Source organism: Euprymna scolopes, chromosome 30, assembly GCF_053919585.1.
Source record: "Euprymna scolopes isolate OS-2025 chromosome 30, ASM5391958v1, whole genome shotgun sequence".
NCBI classification, from domain to species: domain Eukaryota; kingdom Metazoa; phylum Mollusca; class Cephalopoda; order Sepiida; family Sepiolidae; genus Euprymna; species Euprymna scolopes.
In genome coordinates this window covers 56,541,088-56,562,273 of record NC_136511.1, presented here as the reverse complement: position 1 = coordinate 56,562,273, position 21,186 = coordinate 56,541,088, and the positions used below count along the sequence as shown (strand labels likewise).

Below are 21,186 nucleotides of genomic sequence, written 5' to 3'. Positions count from 1 at the left end.
GCAAAAAATGCTAACTGCTAAATAGCTATCGCCGTCACGTCAATCAAAAACGCGCACCTGTTTTTTTTCACACTTTACTATTTTCCAACTGTGCGTCGTCAAGGCTTTTTTTTTTCACGGGCACCTGTTTTTTTCACACACACCTACAAACACCCGGGCAACGCCGGATACCCCTCGCTAGTATAATAATAAATACGAAATATGCATTAATTAAAATATCATACTTAAGTGTATTGCCAGGCAATGCCAGGCGGCCAGCTAGTAATAATACTAAAATTAATGGCAATAATCCTTATTTTAATAATATATAGCATAAGCTACTTTAACCACTTCAGTTCTTTGGTCCAATATATTTATAACGTTTTGAAATGATTATAAATAGTAAATTTGATGTAATACAAGTATGGGAGTCACACTCTCCTGTGTATTGAATACGTTTTGAATGTGTTATAACAGGTAAACATCGATGTACATTGAAGAAGATTGATGAACGTTTCCCAATTAAAATAATCGTATTGTTAAACCATGACTGAAGGGTTTAAATAAAAGTCCATTCCTCTCTTCTAAGAGCAGTGGTTGATGGGCAGAAATCAGAAACTCATTAACGTTGGTATCCCTCAAGGTTCCATCCTGTGCCCAACTCTCTTCCTAATCTTCATCAACGATCTCCCAAATCACATTCTTAGATCATTCGTAGATATTTATGTAGACGACACCACAATCTCTCGCAACACGTCAAAGGCCGGAAATGGCCAAGATCTCTCTGATTCTCTCTCCTCTGATCTTGGGCATTTGGTACAACGGGGGAAAAAGGTGGCTGGTTAATATTAATGAATCTAAAATCAAGCTTCTCACTTTCTACATCAAGGCTTGACTCACATCTGGTCCCTATTGAAATGAACAGCTCTCGCCTTGAGGATGCTTCATGCTTAGACAAACTTCTTGGTTTGACCTTCATTCCTGATCTGAAATGGAGCACATACATCAAATCCGTTACTAAATAATAGTTGGGTAATTTTATCACTCCAGTAGATATCTCACTGCTAATATAATTTTCTACCTGAATAAGAGCCAAGTGCGTCCTAGGATGGAGTACTGTTGCCACACCTAGGCAGGAGCTGCTCAGCGTACTGTATCCTGCCTCAGCAGAGTTCAAAACCAACTTCGTAATCTAGTAAGCGATGCCCTTTTCTCTTCTCTGCAACCTCTTTCTCATGGAAGAGATGTTGCAAGCTTGTCTCTGCTCTATCGCTATTTTCATAGCAAGTGTTCGACTGAGCTCCAATCTATGCCCCCCCTTGCCAATCTTTCACAAAAAAACACTCGTCTAGCCAAAATCCCTATCAATAAATTTCAACACTCTATCGGTGCCTATATCTAAACGTGGATTCCATGAGCAAAGCTTCCTTCCTAGAACTGCCCGTGGAATTCTGTTCTGGTGGTCTGCTTTCTAGTTGACTCGAATATTGTCGTCTTCAAGTCCAATGTAAACAAGTTCCCAAGTGAACCAATCAAGCATAGAACAACAGTGGCGACGTTTTTATGTTATAATAGAATGAATATAATATTTACAGAAAATACATAGGATTATATACTTATATAAGAATATTTATAAGAGTATTTATTTATTTTGTAAATTTATAAATGAAAAAATACTAACATCAGAATAATACACAACAATAAAAGTTTTACTATGATATGTATGTGATAACTATCTCCCTGAGCAGTTTGAGTCAGGATTTCCCAATGATTCAGCTACATCATGAATTATTCAATTCCAGCCTGGACGATTCACCACCTCCGGAGTTGCAATATTCAATGTCGAATTCCATAAACTATTGATTTAGAGATCGTTTCCAGGTTAGTTTTCAGCTGGTTACCAGATCGTTTTTTTTGCTGGAAAAGGAGTGCTGCTGAGTCATAGTGACCTTTACTCAAATTCCAGGTGTGGACACAATTAAAACTTCTATTTCAAACTTAAGTGTGACAAACCGACATACAGAGCCTCTTATGTGGATGCGCAGTTGCATTTAAAATATGATTAGAGAAAGGAGACATTGATTGAAGAAAGGAATTGTGAAAGACAAAAACAGTTATTATTTATACAAAGGAAAAGAAAGATAAACTGCTTAGAGGAAAAGATGAAAGAAGAAAGAGAGAAGTGAAAGTCATAAAAAATGAACCTGAGATAATTAGAAAGAGAGAAGGAGAGAGAGAGAGAGAGAGAGAGAGAGAGGGAGAGAGAGAGAGAGCTTATTTAGATGAGGAGATATAGAAAGAGAAAGACAGACTGCTTAGAGAAAAAGGATGACTAAAGTGAAAGTCATTAAACAAACTATATATATATATATATATATATATATATATATATATATATATATGTATATTTGTTGGCTGTCATGGCGTTGCTTTACTGTGGAAATAATTATATCATCTTTCACATTCTGAAAGTTATATATATATATATATATATATATATATATATATATATATATATATATATATATATATAATTTTCAGACTGTAAAATATGATATAATTATTTCCACAGTAAAGCAACGTCGCAGCTCACAAGAGCCATGACAGCCAACAAACTGAAAGTTGAAGACTTGAGTTTTGCCCTTATTTGGGCATGCAAGAAACTCGTGTTTTAAATCCCGAGTTCGGACGTATCTAACTGATGAGGCTTAGACTTCCGGTTTGTTGGTTGTCATGGCTCTTGTGGGTTGCGACTGTGGTAATATATATATATATATATATATATATATATATATATATATATATATATATATATATATATATAAAAAGAGAGAGAGAAAAATTAATTAGAGAAATAGAAAGTGGGAGGTTAGACGACTAAACTGATTAGAAAATAAACAGAGAAATGGACATTGGAGAAAAAGAATGTTAGAAAGATTGATCAGATACAAAAAAGAGTGGAAGAAAAATCAAAGGTAGATTGATTAAAGAAAGAGAAGGGAAAGATATCTGATAAGAAAAAACAGAAATAGAAGTAGAAAGGAAGATAGTAAGAAAAAAGACAAAAAGGTGGATATCAGGGGAAAATGAGAACGGAGATAAGATTACACACACACACACACACACACACACACACACGCATATATGTCCATCACCTTACAGATGCTAAATTTCTGACTGACAAACAATATGGATTAAGACAAGCCCGTTCCACAGCAGACATCCTAACTGTAATCTCTGAACGTATATACCATTCACTGGGCAGAGTGGTAGCTCTAGATATATCTAAGGCTTTTGACAGGGTATGGCATGAGGGTCTCCTCAGGAAAATTAGATCATACGGTATCACTGGTAGCATACTTAACATAATTAAATCCTTCTTAGATAAGAGAAAAATCCAGGTTGTTCTCGACGGTCGTACATCTAAACAATATGATATAAATGCGGGAGTGCCTCAGGGGTCTCTCCTTGGACCTCGATTGTTCCTGATATTCATAAATGATCTCCCCGACAAAATTGCCTCTGAGATGGGTATATATGCTGATGACACTACACTCTATGGCAGGCACGACAGAAAGACGAATGAACACATTTCTAAAGAAATGGCAGAAACACTAGAAGAAGACCTCCAATCTGTAGTGGAATGGGGACAAAAATGGTTGGTCACGTTCAATGCCGCCAAGACTAAACTAGTTTCATTCAATAATTACAAGAAACCCTCTCTACCACCTATAGCAATGGCCAACTACTCTTTATCTGAGAGTACATCTTTCAAACTCCTTGGCCTAACGTTCACAGGAAACATGAGTTGGAACAATTACATTGAAGGGATTGCCAGGGCCGCTGCAAGAAAGGTGGGCTCTCTCTACCGTGCTAGACAACTGCTAACACCCGAAAGTATCCTTTACCTCTATAAAGCCACCATTCGCCCATGTATGGAGTATTGCTGTCACATTTGGGCTGGTGCATCTGCTACTAGTAGTCTCTCGCTCCTTGACAAGGTTCAAAAGAGAGTCGCAAACCTGATAGGCCCTGAACTGGCATCTAAGTTTCAGCCTCTGTCCCATCGACCAAATGTTGCATCCCTCTGCCTTTTCTACAAGTATTTTAGTGGTGAATGCTCTGACGAACTGCAATCACTTGTGCTCCCATGACGTGAACACCCTCAATAAACCCGACAGGCTGCTAAATCCCACCCCCACATTGTAGAGATCCCTAGATGTAAAAGATCTTTCTACTCCAATAGTTTCTTCCCCAGAACTGCTAGACTTACGAATTCCATTCCAGGTCCCTACTTCCCCAACAGTACTGACGTGCAGAAGTTCAAGTGTAACGTGAACCAACATCTTGCTGCCCAAATCCCTACATAGTACCCCAGTAGTTGATGCCCCTGATAGTAGCCCCCTACACCAAAGTGGCAATTTGCCTTGTTTGGGGTGAAAATTAAAAAAAAAAAATTAAATATATATATATATATATATATATATATATATATATATATATATATATATATATATATATATATATATAAGAAATAAAAAGGCAAAGTAAATGAGGTATTTACCTGATACAAGCAAGGGTAAACTTATATAAATACCAACATTTGTATATTGATATATTAATCTCAACCAAATTTAAAAGCTCAATGCAAACACAATAGAGGATAGAGCTTATTATAATAAGAGAAAAGAAATTAAAACTGTAAATTTCCAACCAGATTATATTACCCACTGGATTTTAAATTCTGACTATTGAATTCTTTAAAAAAAAAAAAAGTGATTTTTCACTTTTCGGATTACCATTGAAAGAGTCTTCAAATATAGTGCATGAATGTTATTCCCAGTTTGTTTTTGTTCTTTTACACATTTCCCACATTTTTTCACATTTCTTCAAACGTTTCTTGACGGACATGAACATTTTTCAATTTATGACTATCATAAATTGTAGTTTCATTTAATGCCACAACCAACAAATTCTAGCCTAGCTACAATTATAATTTGCTAATTTCTTTCTGTCCTCTGATGAGAAGAATGGCAAGAACATCATTCTTTGAAACTCCGTGGAATAAGGATTTTGAAAATTGTTTTCAAGGGTATTCTGTTGAATAATAAATTTAATTATAAATTTTAATTTATAGTTTTAATTTCTTTTCTCTCCCTATCTTAGGTTGAGCATATTGGGAAGTGATATACAATTAACATCTGCATATTAAGCGATACTTTTTGTGTAAAAAAATTGAGCTTAGGTATTTGGACAATGTCAAAACATTGCCAATTCACTGCCCTCATACCAGCAGCCAAATAGCACAATGGTTAAAAGCTCTGAATGTCATTTGGGCGGTCGGGTTTCAATCCTGGCTTGAGGTAGTTGCTTGTCTAGTCACACTGATGAGCTGTGAAACAGCAGAACACTACTGTATGTGAATGACTATATATATATATATATATATATATATATATATATATATATATGCATAAAAAATGAATACGAAATGTATAAAAGTTTATAACTTTTCTTTATTCATTTTCTATTGGTGACGTGCAGGAATACAATATGTTATTATGAAAAAATGTTAAAACTTTTTTTTACAAGAACATATTTTCGACCGTAACTTCGGTCTTCCTCAGTGTAGTCTATATATATATATATATATATATATATATATATATATATATATATATATATATATATCTTTTTCTATATATATAAAAGGCAGAATATGTATTAGTGTGTGTGTGCATTTTTTGTGTATGTCCGGCAAAGGCTTTTTTGCGGGAGCGCTCGGAGTGGGGCATTGTTTCTTAGAACTTTTTATATGCTACCTAGATTATTATATCTCTGATTTACGAAACGAGGTCGTGTATATCTTTAATTTGGGCGACTTTTACACACTATTTTCGTGATACATTTTTTGGTCTACGTGTGTTTCTTTAGCTTTTCTGTATAAATAAGCGAAACTGTGAAAGTAAATGTGTGTTGTCGGCCTTTTGTGCCAAGACGTCCAGTAAGCAATAAGGTTTGATCAATGCGGGGAAAACCCCTTATATCAGACAATTGCTATTCATTCGGACACTCCCCTTTATATGGGGGAGCTGGTTTTCCTCAACATCTTGGAGGGAAACGCAGAAACTGGCTTACAGCCAAAGTTAATTTCATTCCCCTATGGCGTGATGTTTGACCTCATTAAGTTCACACACCTGTCACTTAACTTTTTAATCATTAAATTAAAACATTTTCAAGTTCCGGCACCGTCGTGGCTGAGCGGTAAGTAGTTAGTTTTTTCCCCTTTCTTTTCCACCTTTTCATCAAGGCTTCGGGTTCGAGCCTACCTGCCTACCAACACATTTTTTTATTCTTTTACACCTCCAAACACACGGGCAACGCTGGACACCTCCGCTAGTCTATAATATAAAGGGCAAAAATCTGTTCAAATGTATGTATGTATGTATGTATGTATGTATGTCTTCCTAAAACTTTCGACAGAGGCGACAGATTATCACGAGATTAGAATCATTTTGAAGCTCGACCCTTCGGACGACACATATCGAAAAATTGGCCCAAAACATTAATTCCTTCATCCTCAACTCGGCACTTTTCTACAGGGAGAGTCGATTTTTCTCCTGACGTTTTTTGCAAGTCATTAAACCCTCGCGTTTACGACGTCGCGTGAAAGACGTTATTTCAACTGTTCGTGACGTCACAACCACGGTAGGCACATCGGTAAAGCAGTTTTGTTTTTTTTTTCACCTCTTTTTCCTCTAGCGCGTTACGGGTTCGGGCCTGCTTACCACTCTTATTTAAAAAAAAAAAAAATTTTCCTTCTTTTTTTTTTTTTTTTTTTTTCAACCAACACCCTTACACACACCTTCACTTTCTTTTCCGCCTTCGCGTCACAGGTTCAAACCTGCCTGCCTACCACAACTTTTTTTTTTTGCTCAACACATACCTCCAAACACCCGGGCAACACCGAGCACTCAGGCTAGTATATATATATATATATATATATATATAAAAAGAGAGACTGATCAGAGAAACGAGAGTGGAAGAAAGATACAAAATTGATGAGAGAGAAAGAAAGTGAACCAAGTGAGTTTCTTTTAAAGAGAGAATGCAACTAAAATACAGAGAATATGATTAGAGAGAGTGGGCGAGATAAAAAAAAAAGAGAGAAAGAGAAAAGTAGATATGAGAAAAAGGGAAGAGAATAGAAGAAATAGTGATAGATGGTATTTAGTTAAAGAAAGACACGAGTATAGATTTCCGAAGAAAGATGATAGCGACACAGGTAAAACGAGATAAATGGTCGGACCTTTTGTTTAAACACCTGCACAGATGGTTTTCAAACACATCAATTTAGAACCGAATCTCTTGTATAATTTATAATACCAGCATGACGGAGACAACTAATGAATATTCTGTTCACACTATATTCACATCAATTAATTCTGACACTAACATAAGCTCAGCCTATGAATGTCTCCCTGAAACCAACAACCTTAGGCAGAGACGGGCGATATGCAAATGAGGCGAGAAGTCAATCAATCTTTGTTCCTGTTTACTTGCCTCCCCACGAGGGCAGAGTTATGCACAATGTCGGTTTTTAATGTGGGGGAAAATCCAACCTCCCCGAAAAGGGGCACTGTGGATAGGAACAAAAAGTAAAAATTGTCTCAATCACGAAGGATTTCTCCTTCACTGACCGACGACAGAAAAGGTAAAGTGCAACATCAGAACAGATGGTATTTATTTGCTTCCCCACGAAAGCAAATTAGACACAAGGGCGCTTTTTAATGTGGGGGAAAACCAGCTCCCCCCCCAAAAGAGGGCACTCTGGCAGTGTCCAAATATATAGTAATTGTCTCGGTATGAAGGGTTTCCCTTATATTGACCAAGGCCTAATTACTTAAGTGAAGCATCAGAAAGATACTACACTTTGATCTTGGCCTGAAAGCCATGAAATCCTTGTTGCCAAAAACTTGTAGCCATCAAAAATGTGTACATATTACAAACGTCATAAAAACGCACAAATAAGCGAAAACTATAGCTGTATCCGAGACACCATTCTTTTTTTTTTTTTTTTTTTTTAATTGAGTGTGTATGGGAGGCGTGTATGCGAATCCATAGGACTTGATGGATAAATCATTCTGGACTGAGACAATTTTAGTTTCTGTCCCAATCCAAATTATGTGGTTGAGCTGAATTTTTTTCACATACAAACTCGTGAGGAGATAAGTAAATAGGGATTTGTGCATCTAAGCATACTAGAGAACCTCAGGCTGCTTATATACCATCATTCTAGCTTCTGATTTAAAATTGGCTTAGTTCTATCTCAACGGATTAAACGACTGAGCACTTACCATTAAATTTGAGATTTATAATAGGAATATTGTGCTTCAGCATTAAAATGATTACAAATAAAAACGGTTAATTTGCCATTAAACAGAAAAAAACAAACTAAATTATGCCATTAATTAATATAAACTAATAAAAAGATTAACTCAAAAAAGTTTACATTTTATGAACCCTTTCAAGATTCTAACCAATATCCCCAACTCTACAAGTTTAAATTATGTATATTTAGGCAGCATTTTTTCTCTTGGGCATATTTCATTAAATAAAATAGACATTTATTGTCTATTAGTTCTATTTCCGATCCTTTCCAATTTCAGAATAACAATCTTCACTTCTGGTAGGAACTGGCTGATGTAATCGCCATATTTATCATAAGATCGAGTACTTTCCAATCCTTCAGGGATAGATTAATCTAACTGGTTTTGAACAATTTATATATGTTTTTTTTTTTTTTCATTGGTTAATTATTTTATTTTTTCATTGGTTAATTATTTTAATAACTTTAGAAACATTTCAGGATGTTATTACTATTGGTAAAGTTTATTTAATTAATAGATTTTTTTTTTTAGTTTTTATTAGTAATACTTCTAATATTTCAAGTTTTCGTTTACTATTGGTTTGTCCAAGTATAGTTATGTTGTCAACTAAAATCTTCCTAAATTGGGATAGGGGACACCGATTTTATACACATTTAAGATTAGAAATGAAATAGTTTAGGGGAAGATTTTTTTTTTTTTTACACGGAGGTCAACACTTATCAAGGCCCGGAAGCCACTCAGGGATAAGGGTTATTGCAAGTACAGTACGTTAGTGTGGAGATTTGATGAAGTGTTTACTTAAGGGGGCGGTTCATTAGGAATTCGTTAACGTTGGACTTGAAGACATCCAAGTTGTAGTCAGGTGGGAAGCAGGCAGATGGAACAGGGTTCCACAGGCGTGCAGATATAATGAAAGAAGAGGGAAATGAGGGAGGCAAAAGAATTGAGTAGAACGGGATTGGATAAATAGAATATTTATCAAGAGAAAAGGATGTAGATGATAGCTAAGGAGTATAAGGAATGAAAATAGGGAATTAAAAAAGTAGGGAATAGAAAAATGGATATAGAAGGATCAGGAATAAAATGCCGAGAACAGCGTGTGCATACTTTCATTGGACACCCCTTGGGTACAAGAATGCATTAACCTAGGTACGATATAAGGATGACTATTGAGTCATTGTAGACTGCTTATAGCCCATGCAGTTAATTGTGTTATAAATAGTGGTTGCAGCGAATTGCATTAAGAGGAGTTGGTGTGCTGGATTGCGTTAAGAGGAGTTGGTGTGCTGGATTGTGTTAAGAGGAGTTGGTATGCTGGATTGCGTTAAGAGGAGTTGGTATAATGGATTGCATTAAGAGGAGTTGATGAGTGGATTGCATTATGAGGAGTTGGTGTGCTGGATTGCGTTAAAAGTAGTTGATGTAGTATATTGATTATGAGCTGTTGGTGCAATGGATTGCATTATGAGACGTTGGTGCAGTGGATTGCATTATAAGGAGTTGGTGTGGTGAATTGTGTTATGACGAGTTGGTGCAACGAATTGAATTGCAGAGTTTACAAGAAGTTCTGATACTTTAATTGTTTTCTTTCTTTGCTGCCTAACAATACATTCGTTTATTACACTGTATGTTAGTATAATGCATCCATTTATTATACTAATAATTAATAGCAATAACTGATTATGTCGGTGTTTAGCAGTCATAAAAACTGGGTATATTCATTTGTAAGGAAATCAAATTAATCATAAAGCTAAGAGATTCTCTATAATCTTTTCATTGATTAGATATTAATTACTTTCTATGTGGAGTTGAACATTGGACAAGCACTTAGTGTTCAACAGGAAGCGACAGAGTAATGTCCCTTTGTTGTTACTTGTTTTGTCAGGTCAGCAGTCACCTAAGTGTAAAGCTGAAAATAATCCCTGGTAAGCATAAATGCATCAGGTTGATAACTAATTAGGCTGCAGTACAATTCTAATCGAACCATCTACGGAGATAATAACATCTGGTGACATATAACAGGGTTTTATATTATTTACAACTCACTGAAGTGCTTGTCTATGATTGAAGAATAAAGGTTATTTATATCTATTATTATGTAAAAGCTGAGTTGATATTTGATTTCCTAAGGCTTTCTTCCAATATCTTTTTTTATCCTTTCCTTTCTTTATTACATAATCCGACAGTTAAAACAAAGAGAGAGAGAGAGAGAGAGAGAGAGAGAGAGAGAGAGAGAGAGAGAGAGAGAGAGAGAGAGAGAGAGAGAGCATCAATTAAAAGTGGGAGGGGTGAGAGTTACAGAGAGAAACTTAGTAAAAACTGGGCTACTTGGTGAGTTAATTGCAAATTGAAGCTAATTATAACAATTAAATTTGAAGGTTTTTCAAACATAACTCAATCCTAAAACCGAGGAATATTCTAGCATATCTTACGTCTGATTAAAAAGTAAGTAAACAAAAAATTTACCAAGAGAAAATTTAGCTTAATTATTGATTTCTGTAAATGAACATTTATTCGGTTTCATCAAGTTATGAAAGTAAATGTAATATGAACAAACATCTTCGGTTTCATCAAGTTGTCTTCTCTTATTATATAAAAGGAACTTTGTCTGTGTGTCTGTGAGTTCGTTCCTTAATGGACTCGAAAACGGCTGGTCGATTTTATGAAATTTCACACGAAAGTACTTTATGTGTCTGGCAGTGTTCTTAGATAGGTTTTGTGTCGGAATGTCTTCAATAAGTATCGATAATCGAAATAATCTGATGAAAGGGGGAAAAATAGGCGATTTTTACCAAAGTAAACACCTTATACAGCCTAACATCACAAGTGCATTTGAAACGTTTTATTACCACGCATGTTGAAAGGCTTAACATAGAAAATCAACTGTAGGTTCTTTGATATGACAGGGGCGCGCTTGAAATGAATGTTTCTATTTAAATCACAATTTCACAATCATACTTAACTTTTTCATTTTAAACTTAAATTCAAATCATTATCACCGCACAAACAGTAATACCATGCATAAAATCAACAGTAGGTTCTTTGATATGACAAGGGTGCATTCGAAATGAATGTTTCTGTTTAGAGCACAATTGAAACATGATAGTTGATTTATGCATTTTAAACTTTGATGCAAGCAATTATATATAAAAACATAATTTTATAAAATCAACAGTAGGTTCTCTACAGTGCAATGTAGACTACAATATATTGTGAATTTAGTAGTTACTGCAAGTAACATGCGAAGTTTCCTCCAGGTGCCTTGCGATGTGTCCCCAATTAGAGCAGGCAATCAATCGATTTGATTGAAAATGGGCTATTTCATCGATTTCGATGTCAATAAAAAATATAGTGTGATACATTAGTTGATTATCGTTCGATCCCGGGCACCGTCGAGTCTCTCTGCTAGTGGATATTACAACTGAATTTAATGAATGCAGAATTTAATTCTTTCTGGGGAAACTCGACGACTTTAAGAAAATCTTTTTTCCACTGAATTGGTGCTTGCTATCTGAATGTTCATTAAGAAATTTTGTCTCCTTTTTATCTTCCTTGTATAAACACTAAATATTAATACTAAGATTAAAAATAAAAGTATTATCTAAATTAAATATCACTACCTCTGTTCTAAGTGTGAAAATTTGTAAATAAAAAAAAAACGATAGCATCAAAGTATGATTAAAAATGAATTATCCTTTTTATGTACTAATGAGTTATTAACAAGGCTCAAATGCTATTTGAGGATAAGTGTTAATGAGATTATCAGTTAGATTGGAAATAATAGATAAAAATCGCAAGTCTGGTGCAACCAGATCGGGTTGTCTGACGATATCGGTTTCCTGGCTTAAATGCACCAAATATTGTTGTTATTGTTTTTCCTTTCCCTTTGTTAAACTCAATCATGCTCTGTAAAGTCGAGAATAAAACCATTTCTTCCTACAAAACAACCAAACTGAACACCATGAATAAATCTTTGAAAATATAAACAACTTGAAGCATAAAAACTTTTGTCCTAATGATTGAACCTGAAAAAAAGCTTAGTATGCCTTAAAACAAAACAACCAAACTAAACACCATGAATAAATATTTGAAGATATAAGGAACTTGAAATATAAGCTGTTTTTAAAAGTAACGCATTGCAGTATATAACCTGAAACGGGTTGATATGCCATAAAAACACGCACACACAAAAACCAAACTAAACAAAAAAAATGGCAGAATATAATTACTCAATATCTATTTGTTAGCATTAGACTTGAAAATAATTTCGTTGCAGTTAGCAGGGAAGCATTCCTGTGATGTTGTATTCTGTAAATATGATGTTCTTGGAAAGAAACCCTATTCATGGAAATTCCGTTTGGTTCTACATCTACAATTATTAATTAATGTCTGATAACTATTGTTAAAAATATTAATTTATTTTTATTTCGGACTACTAGTCTCATCTTTATTAGTTGTTGTTTTTCATCTTTTATTGGTTTGTTTATTCACAACGTTTCGGCCAACTAATTCCTCTGGTCTTCGTCAGGTGGTAACCGGGGCCCGTGGCGCAGTTGATAGAGACATTGAATCTCTACAGTTCCAGATGAACATTGTCTGAAGATAGCAGTTTCAATCCCACCCAAAGTGTGCCAGAGGTTTACTTGGCCAAAAATGTGGTGAGACGACAACAACTACGGATGGCAGTGATGGCTGAAAATGCAGTTAGGAGATTCGAAGTTCCTATCCGTCGCGGTTACCACCTGACGAAGGCCAGAGGAATTAGTTGGCCGAAACGTTGTGAATAACCAATCCAAAAAAAAATCAAAAACAACAACTAATAAAGATGAGACTAGTAGTCCGAAATAAAAATAAATTAATATGTATAATGCTCATCTCAAAATGAATTCCAATTAAGGAATAATATATAAACTATTGTTAAAATTTCGCAAAAATTTAAGATATCTGAATTTCCCTGAAGAAAAGTTGCCTCTTTTTTTTAATCTCCTTTGCATAACACTAAATATAGCTCACATTACGGTCCTTTACGCCCTAGTAGCTGTCTTGTTTAACACAATCAGCGAACTGCTTATTACTTTAGGATTGAAGCTAAAAAGACAATTTTATTGTGACAATTAAAATTCAGGTAGCATTTGCAGGAAATGAATATATGAAAAAAGTACTATGGAAAATAATACTTTTTTTTTTTTTTTTTTACTTGTGATGTATGCCAACAGACTGGAGACACCCGTTTCATTGCGAAAACAGATATTTAAAATATTTTGATTTGGACATTCTAGAATGAGTAAAATTAAGTCAACTAGTGGGACTCATGGAAATTCCACAGCACACTATTTCATCGATAATATAAATCTCACCCGTCTGTTTAAATGTATGTATGTATGTATGTATGCATGTATGTATGTATGTATGTCTCACAAAAGCTTTCGACAGAAGCGACGGATCCTGACAAGATCTGTATCATTTTGAAGCCCGATGTCTCGAACGACAAATATCGAAAAATTGGCCAAAAACATTAATTCCTTCACCCTAAACTCGACCGTTTTGTACAAGGAGGAGTCGATTTCTTTCACCGACATTTTAACAAGTCATCATCATCGTTGGATTGACTTCGGTTAATTTCAATGTTTTAGATTTCCAGTCACGTCATGGAGACATCAGCTAAGCTGTCGAATTTTCTTTCACTTTCTTTTCCACCATCGCATCACGGGTTTGAGCCTGCCTTCCTACTACCATTTTTTTTTTTGTTGTTTTTGCTTAACACACACCTCCAAACACCCGGGCAACGCCAGGCACCCAGGCTAATCTATAATATAAACCTCATCTCACCTATATGTTTAAATGTTTTATGTATGTATGCATATATGTTTGCATGTCTGCCTAAAACTTTCGACAGAGGTGACAGATCTTTACAAGATCGATATCAGATTCGGACGACAAATATCGAACAATTGGCCAGAAACATTAATTCCTTCACCCTCAACTGAGCACATTTCTACAAGGAGGGGTCGCTTTTTTCACCGATATTTTAAAAAGTCATCACCTCTTTTCGATTGTCTAGCCTTAATTTTAACCTACATCACTTCCAGTTTGGTGATGGGCGCAACAGCTAATGTGTCACGTTTTTATTTCACGTTCTTTTCCTCCTTCGTGGTACGGGTTCGAGCCTTCCTGCTTACTACAATTTTTTTTTTTTGCTCAACACACATCTCCAAACATCTCCAAACACCCAAGCAAAGACGGGTACCTAGGCTAGTATATAATATATTAATGTTGGCATTCTATGCATGTTCAGCGTAAATGGAGATACCTTGATATTATTGCAGCTCTTTTGTTAATAATGCAAAAGTATTCATCTAAGCAAGCAGGGAGGCACTAAGAAGCCCGGTCACAAAATACGCTTAACTATGATATTTTAATTCATACAGATTATAAAGTCAATTTTCTATCGATTCTTATATACTATAAAGTTGTTATTTTAAAAATAAAAAAATATATATATCAATAAGAGTTGGGTGCATCAGCTTGAATCGAAACCGAAACCAAAACTTATGAAAAAAAAATGTATATATAACTTCAGTTCCTACAGCTATAATCGAAACTGAAATCAAAACTTATGAAGAATTCTTGTTAAAATTATTCATTAAAAGGAATAAAAAGTCATAACAATTAAACGACAGTCACTCGGAAGAAAAAAGATGTAAGCGTTACACACAAAATAAATAACACACACGCTATCGTATTAATATATAGATAATGAGAATCTTTGTCGCTGGTAATGGACCGTGATATAGAACTTTTAGTGAAAATTTGTAGAGGTTGTGTGTAAGCAGAAAGATTACCACCAAGAAAGTATTAAATATATCTTGGCAAAATCATCCCATGAAGCAGCAACTTTATAGCAGCCTACCTGCCATATCTAATACCATCAGGGAGAGATGCCTACGATTTGCCAGTCACTGCCTGAGGAGCAAGCATGAATTGGTGAGTGATATATTGCTATGGACTCCACGACATGGATGCACAAGCAAAGGATGATCTAGATCCACCTACATCACGTACAGCAAATAGTACATGACGCCAACTGTGAGCCTAAAGATCTGAGGCAGCTGATGGAAGACAGAAAACAGGAAACTCTGGAGAGGAAGAGTCATATTGGTCCGGGCAAGGAGCCCATCTTGATGATGATGATGATGATGATGGTGATGGTGATGATGATGATGAAAGTTTGAACATTGGCCTGTAACGTTGCCGTTATGCTCGAATCGTGTTTGTTACAGTTCAAACTTCTCTTGGACCCCCACGCAATCCGGTACCGTCAAAAAAAGACAAACAAAAATAAATTTATAAAATCCGGGTCAGCATTTTTTCTTTTTAACAAAAGTCTTTATTATCATTACTTTCCCATCTCGACACCACTTAAAAAGTCTCTCGCTGCCACATGTCCATCTAGCTTAATTGCGTTTCTCTTTCTTCAAACCACATGCTGTCTACAGCCGGCCCATTCTCGGCTTCGACTTTACATTTCCATTTTCTTCGATGCACACTTTGCTTCGTTTCTTGACCACCTGGTGTCCTTTTTCCTTTTTCCCGCCACCAGGCCCACACACACTTCCTAATTTGCATATGTACTTTTTTTCAGCTATTGCTGCTAATATCTTCGCATGCCAGCTATCTCGCCTGGTATACACTTTTCTTCTCCGACCACATGCTGGCTGTAGTCAGCCATTTCTCACCTTTGATGTTACACGTCCATTTTCTTTGGCATCAACTTTGTTTCTCCCTAGCCATGTGGCGCATTTTATTCACCTTTCTTTTTCTTTTTCTTCTCGTGCGCACTTCCTAATTTGCATATATGCGTTTGTCAGCTACTGCTGCTGCTCATCTCTTTGCAAGCCAGCTATCCTTTGCTGCTGCTGATATTTTCCCACACGCTCATATGGACTGTTCCAAGCCTACAACAGTGAATTTCTTAAATGAAATATTCGCAAGATTTGATGTCCCACACACGGTTGTATCCAGTAATAGAACGCAATAATTTACCTCGAGTGAATTTTAAAAATTTTGTAAATTCTACTCGATTGAATATATTACTATACAAGAGTGTCAACCAAGATCAAACAGACAAGCACAGTGGTGCATGGATTTGTTAAAGCATGGATTAAAGAAAATTAATGGAGAGCATTGATATATTTGGTAGGAAAATAATTTCAATTTCTGATAAACTAGCCTGGGTGCCTAGCGTTACCCAGTTACTTGGAGTTGTGTGTGTTGAGCAAAAAAAAAAAAAGTGGTAGTAGGCAGGCAGGCTCGAACCAGTACCGCAAAGAAGGAAAAGAACGTGAAAAAAAGTGACATTTTTGCTGTTGCGCCCATCGCCAAACCGGAAGTGACGAAGGTTTAAATTAAGGCTAGTTAGTCGAAAAGAGGCGATGACTTTCGAAAATATCGGCGAAAAAAGCTACCCATCCCTGTAGAAAGGTGGCCAGTTTAAAGTGAAGGAATTAATGTTTTTAGCCAATTTTTCGATATTTGTCGTCCAAAAGGTCGAGCTTCAAAACGATACCAAACTCTTGAAAATCCATCGCCTCTGTCAAAAGTTTTAGGCAGACATACATACATACATACATACATACATACATACATATAAACAGACAGGTGAGATTTATATAATAGATTATTGCCATGATGCAAAATAAATACTTTAAAAAAATATCAAACAGATACATTAAACCTGAGGATAACATTTGTTTTTCACACTTTAAATTTTTAGTGAAGAAATATGGAAAGATGGTGCTGTTATAAGCAGGTTGGAGAAAAATAGTTACAAATTGGAGTCGTAAAAGACATGTCAACCTATCGAAACACAAATTTACCAAAGAAGAAAATATACAAACATATTTATCAACCGAAATTTTGGGTGAAACGTTTAATTTGCCAACATCAATTTGCCAAGTTATCAAACCTCAAAGGGTTAACAAAAGAAAAGAAGGCTAACGAAATTAAAAACGTTCATTTATATATTTAATTAATTTTGGAAAAGAAAATCAACAAAACAAAATTAGGCATAAAGCCAATCAAAAAATTGGGTATGGGTGGGTGTCTATGGTTATCCCCATCATTGTATCTTTGATTGGTCTACACTAATCCTAGTTAGAGTTCTCATTCATCATAATAGCACAAACACACCAAGAGTCGTCCAACTTAAGATTCCCAAATCAAATCGATTTTTTTTTAATAATAATAATAATAATAATAATAATAATATATATATATATATATATATATATATATATATATATATATATATATATATATATATATATATTAGCAAAAGTACCCGTCCTGAACTGGGTTCAAAAACAGCCTACAGAAAATGGACTCTGATTTATGAAAGTATGATAGGTTATGAAAAGGAAGGGTTGTAAACAGATAGCTTCGAATTTGGGGGTATCAAAACCAAAGCAAAATATGATGAAAGTAAAAATAAAATAGATAAACCCCATAATTTATTATACCATACCTGTTCACACTGAAACACTTATCACAATATTCTGTGGATCTATATTAAAAAAAAACTTGTTAAACTTTGTGACATATTTACATTCTACGGAGGTCAGGTGCGAACGAACACCCCATAATTTTATTATATCATATTTCTTCAAACTGAAACATAATTATCAAAGTATACTTACGCAGATAGATATGAAAAGTCTTTATTAAAGTTTGTGCCTATTTCCATTCTATGGAGGTCAGGCGCGAACGCAGACCCCACAATTTTATTATACCATCCCTATTTAAGTTAAAACATACTTATCAAAGTATTATTATGTACATCTATATCAAAAACACTTGTAAACGTTTTTTTTAATTTTTTATTTCCATACTTTGTGGACCAGACACGAACGCAGACCCCACAATTTTAATGAACCACCGTTCTGCCAGATCAAACATACCCATTCCTGTGTCTCGATACATCTTCTATCATTATATGTGATCAGTTTTCTATAATACTCAACCATATAGGAGCCTATTCGTGACCACACACACACGAAGACGTTCAGCTTTATATATATATATATATATATATATATATATATATATACATATATATATATATATATATACACACGATGGGCGTACAATAAGTAATGCCACTGACGCACTTCCAGTTGTCTGATCTAGCTGAAATTTTGCATGTGCAATGATTTATATTTCTAAGAGTTATGTGGCAAATTACAGATCTGAACTAATTGTGCTTTCTGTTTTACAGGTGTTTGAACTGAGTCAGGTGTGAAATGCAGCCTATATATATACATACACATATATATACATATATATATATACATATATATACATACATATATACATATGCATATATATATACATATATATATCTATATCTATATATATATATATATATATATATATATACATATATATATATATATATAGTGTGGAACGATAAAATTGTCTCTCAAGAAAAGTTGACATGATTCAATTTCCATTTGATGAAAACCTGGTTTTCTCTTCGTTGCAAACCCTCTACTTCTTGGCCAGTTGTATACAAATTTCAAGAGCCTTATGTGTGAAAGTGACACAGTGCTCAATGAGTGAGATCAGAGATGTGCCACTGTACAACTTATGCTTTCTACTGATCCAAATTATGACAACAGGACCATTGTTAGCACCCTAAAAATGAATCACTGGATTGCCACGAATAACAGGGACATGCCCAGGGTGATGAAAAGAAAGTTTCCGGGCCACGGTTATGATCTTTGGTGTGGTTTCAAGTATCATGCCGCTCCTCCTCTGACTTGAACCTGCTGGACTACTTCATTTGCTAATATGTTGAGAACATCACCAACATGACCTTCCATAACACCAAAGCTAGCCTGATTGCCGAACTCCAGCCGGCACTTGTGGAAAAGGCATGTTCACAGTTCAAGACCTGTATTGAGGTGGTGATAAAGGGTGAAGGCGGCTACATTGAATAGATGTCAGCTCTACTACATAATCAAGTTACCTGAATTGATTTTTTGCAATAAAAAGTTTAAAATAAAGCTGTAGTGTTGTTTTCTTTAGGGGGCACTTTTATTGTTCCACCCTGTATATAATATATATATATATATATATATATATATATATATATATATATATATATATATATATATATATATATATATATAGGCATGGCTCAGAGGCTACGGAATGAGGGTGGAGAGTTGTATGCTTTTGGTTTTGATTCTAACTGATGGCACCCAAGTCATATATATATATATATATATATATATATATATATATATATATATATACATGACTTGGGTGCCATCAGTTAGAATATATATATATATATATATATATATATATATATATATATACATGACTTGGGTGCCATCAGTTAGAATATATATATATATATATATATATATATATATATATGTATATATATATATATATATATGTATATATATATGCATATATGTATGCATATGTATGTATGTATATATGTATGTATGTATATATGTATGTATGTATATATATATGTATGTATGTATATATATATGTATGTATATATATATATATGTATATATATATGTATATATATATGTATATATATACATATATGTATATATATATATATATATATATATATATATATATATATATATATATATATATATATATATATTAGTTTGAATTTCACTTCTATATATTACGTTCAATATGATAATCGCTGGTAAGATCATGCTCACAGTCTTCTTGGATCAGGACAGAGTAGTGATGACAGTTTTCCTGGCAAAGGGTACCAGAATTACAGGAACCTATCATGCTTCACTTTTGAGGAAATTAAGAGAAGCTATCAAAATCAAATGGTGGGCAAGATCACCAAACGTATAATCCTCCCGAAAGACAACACTCCGGTCCACAGCTCTCATGTCACCACATCAGAAACATGTTAACATGACTATAAAATCCACCTCCCCCTACTCTCTTGCCCTCTGACTTTTATCTCTTCTCAGCCATGAAGTTGTTTTTAAAAAGGAAAGCATTTCCCAGATGACGCAGCCTTGATTTACGAAGTCATATCATGGTTGGAAGACCGACTTGGGGTGTTCTTCAAAATCTGTCCCTAGAGCTGCATCAAACAAAGGAAGAAATGTGTAATATGGCTGGTTCCTATGTAGAGAAAGACTAATAACTCTGCTAAGTTTTGTTGCTGTACTACTATGAGAAGTGCATTAGATGCATTATTACTTATTATTACTCTTGTACATATATATAAATATATATATATAATAAAACTTTGTATATATATATATATATATATATAATAAAACTTTGTGGACCTTGCGCCCTTGCACCCTTGCTGGAATCTTGTCTTTGAAGATCAGGCAATAGACTATGAGATTCGTCTCCACCCTACTCTTTTGACCTTGCACCTTCTGACTTTCATCTCTTATCATCCATGGAGTTGTTTTTAATTTTCCAGATGATGCAGCTATCATTCCGAAGTCACATAATTGTTGGAGGACCAACTTGGGGTGTTTTGCAAAAACTATCTCCAGAGCTGCATTAAACAAAGGAAGAAAGGCATAACTGTGGCTGGTTCCTATGTAGAGAAAGACTAATAACTCTGCCAAGTTTTTTTGCTCTGCTGCTACGAAAAGTGGGCGAAGGGCATTACTTATTGAACGTCTCACGTAGTGCTTTAAAATTCTCATAAAGAGAAAAGTCCTCTTGCTGAATTTGTGAAAAAGGTAGTTGGATGCAACGCAAATTTTTTTTTGTAGTGCTTGTAAGTATTAGGTGCACA

At 34.7% G+C, this 21,186-nt stretch overlaps 1 protein-coding gene across 3 annotated transcripts in view; it reads right to left on the bottom strand.

The window, feature by feature from the left end:
• The window catches only part of LOC145254815 (potassium channel subfamily T member 2-like), a 534,670-nt gene that overhangs the window by 380,218 nt on the left and 133,266 nt on the right, over window positions 1-21,186 (bottom strand). The window lies entirely within an intron of this gene.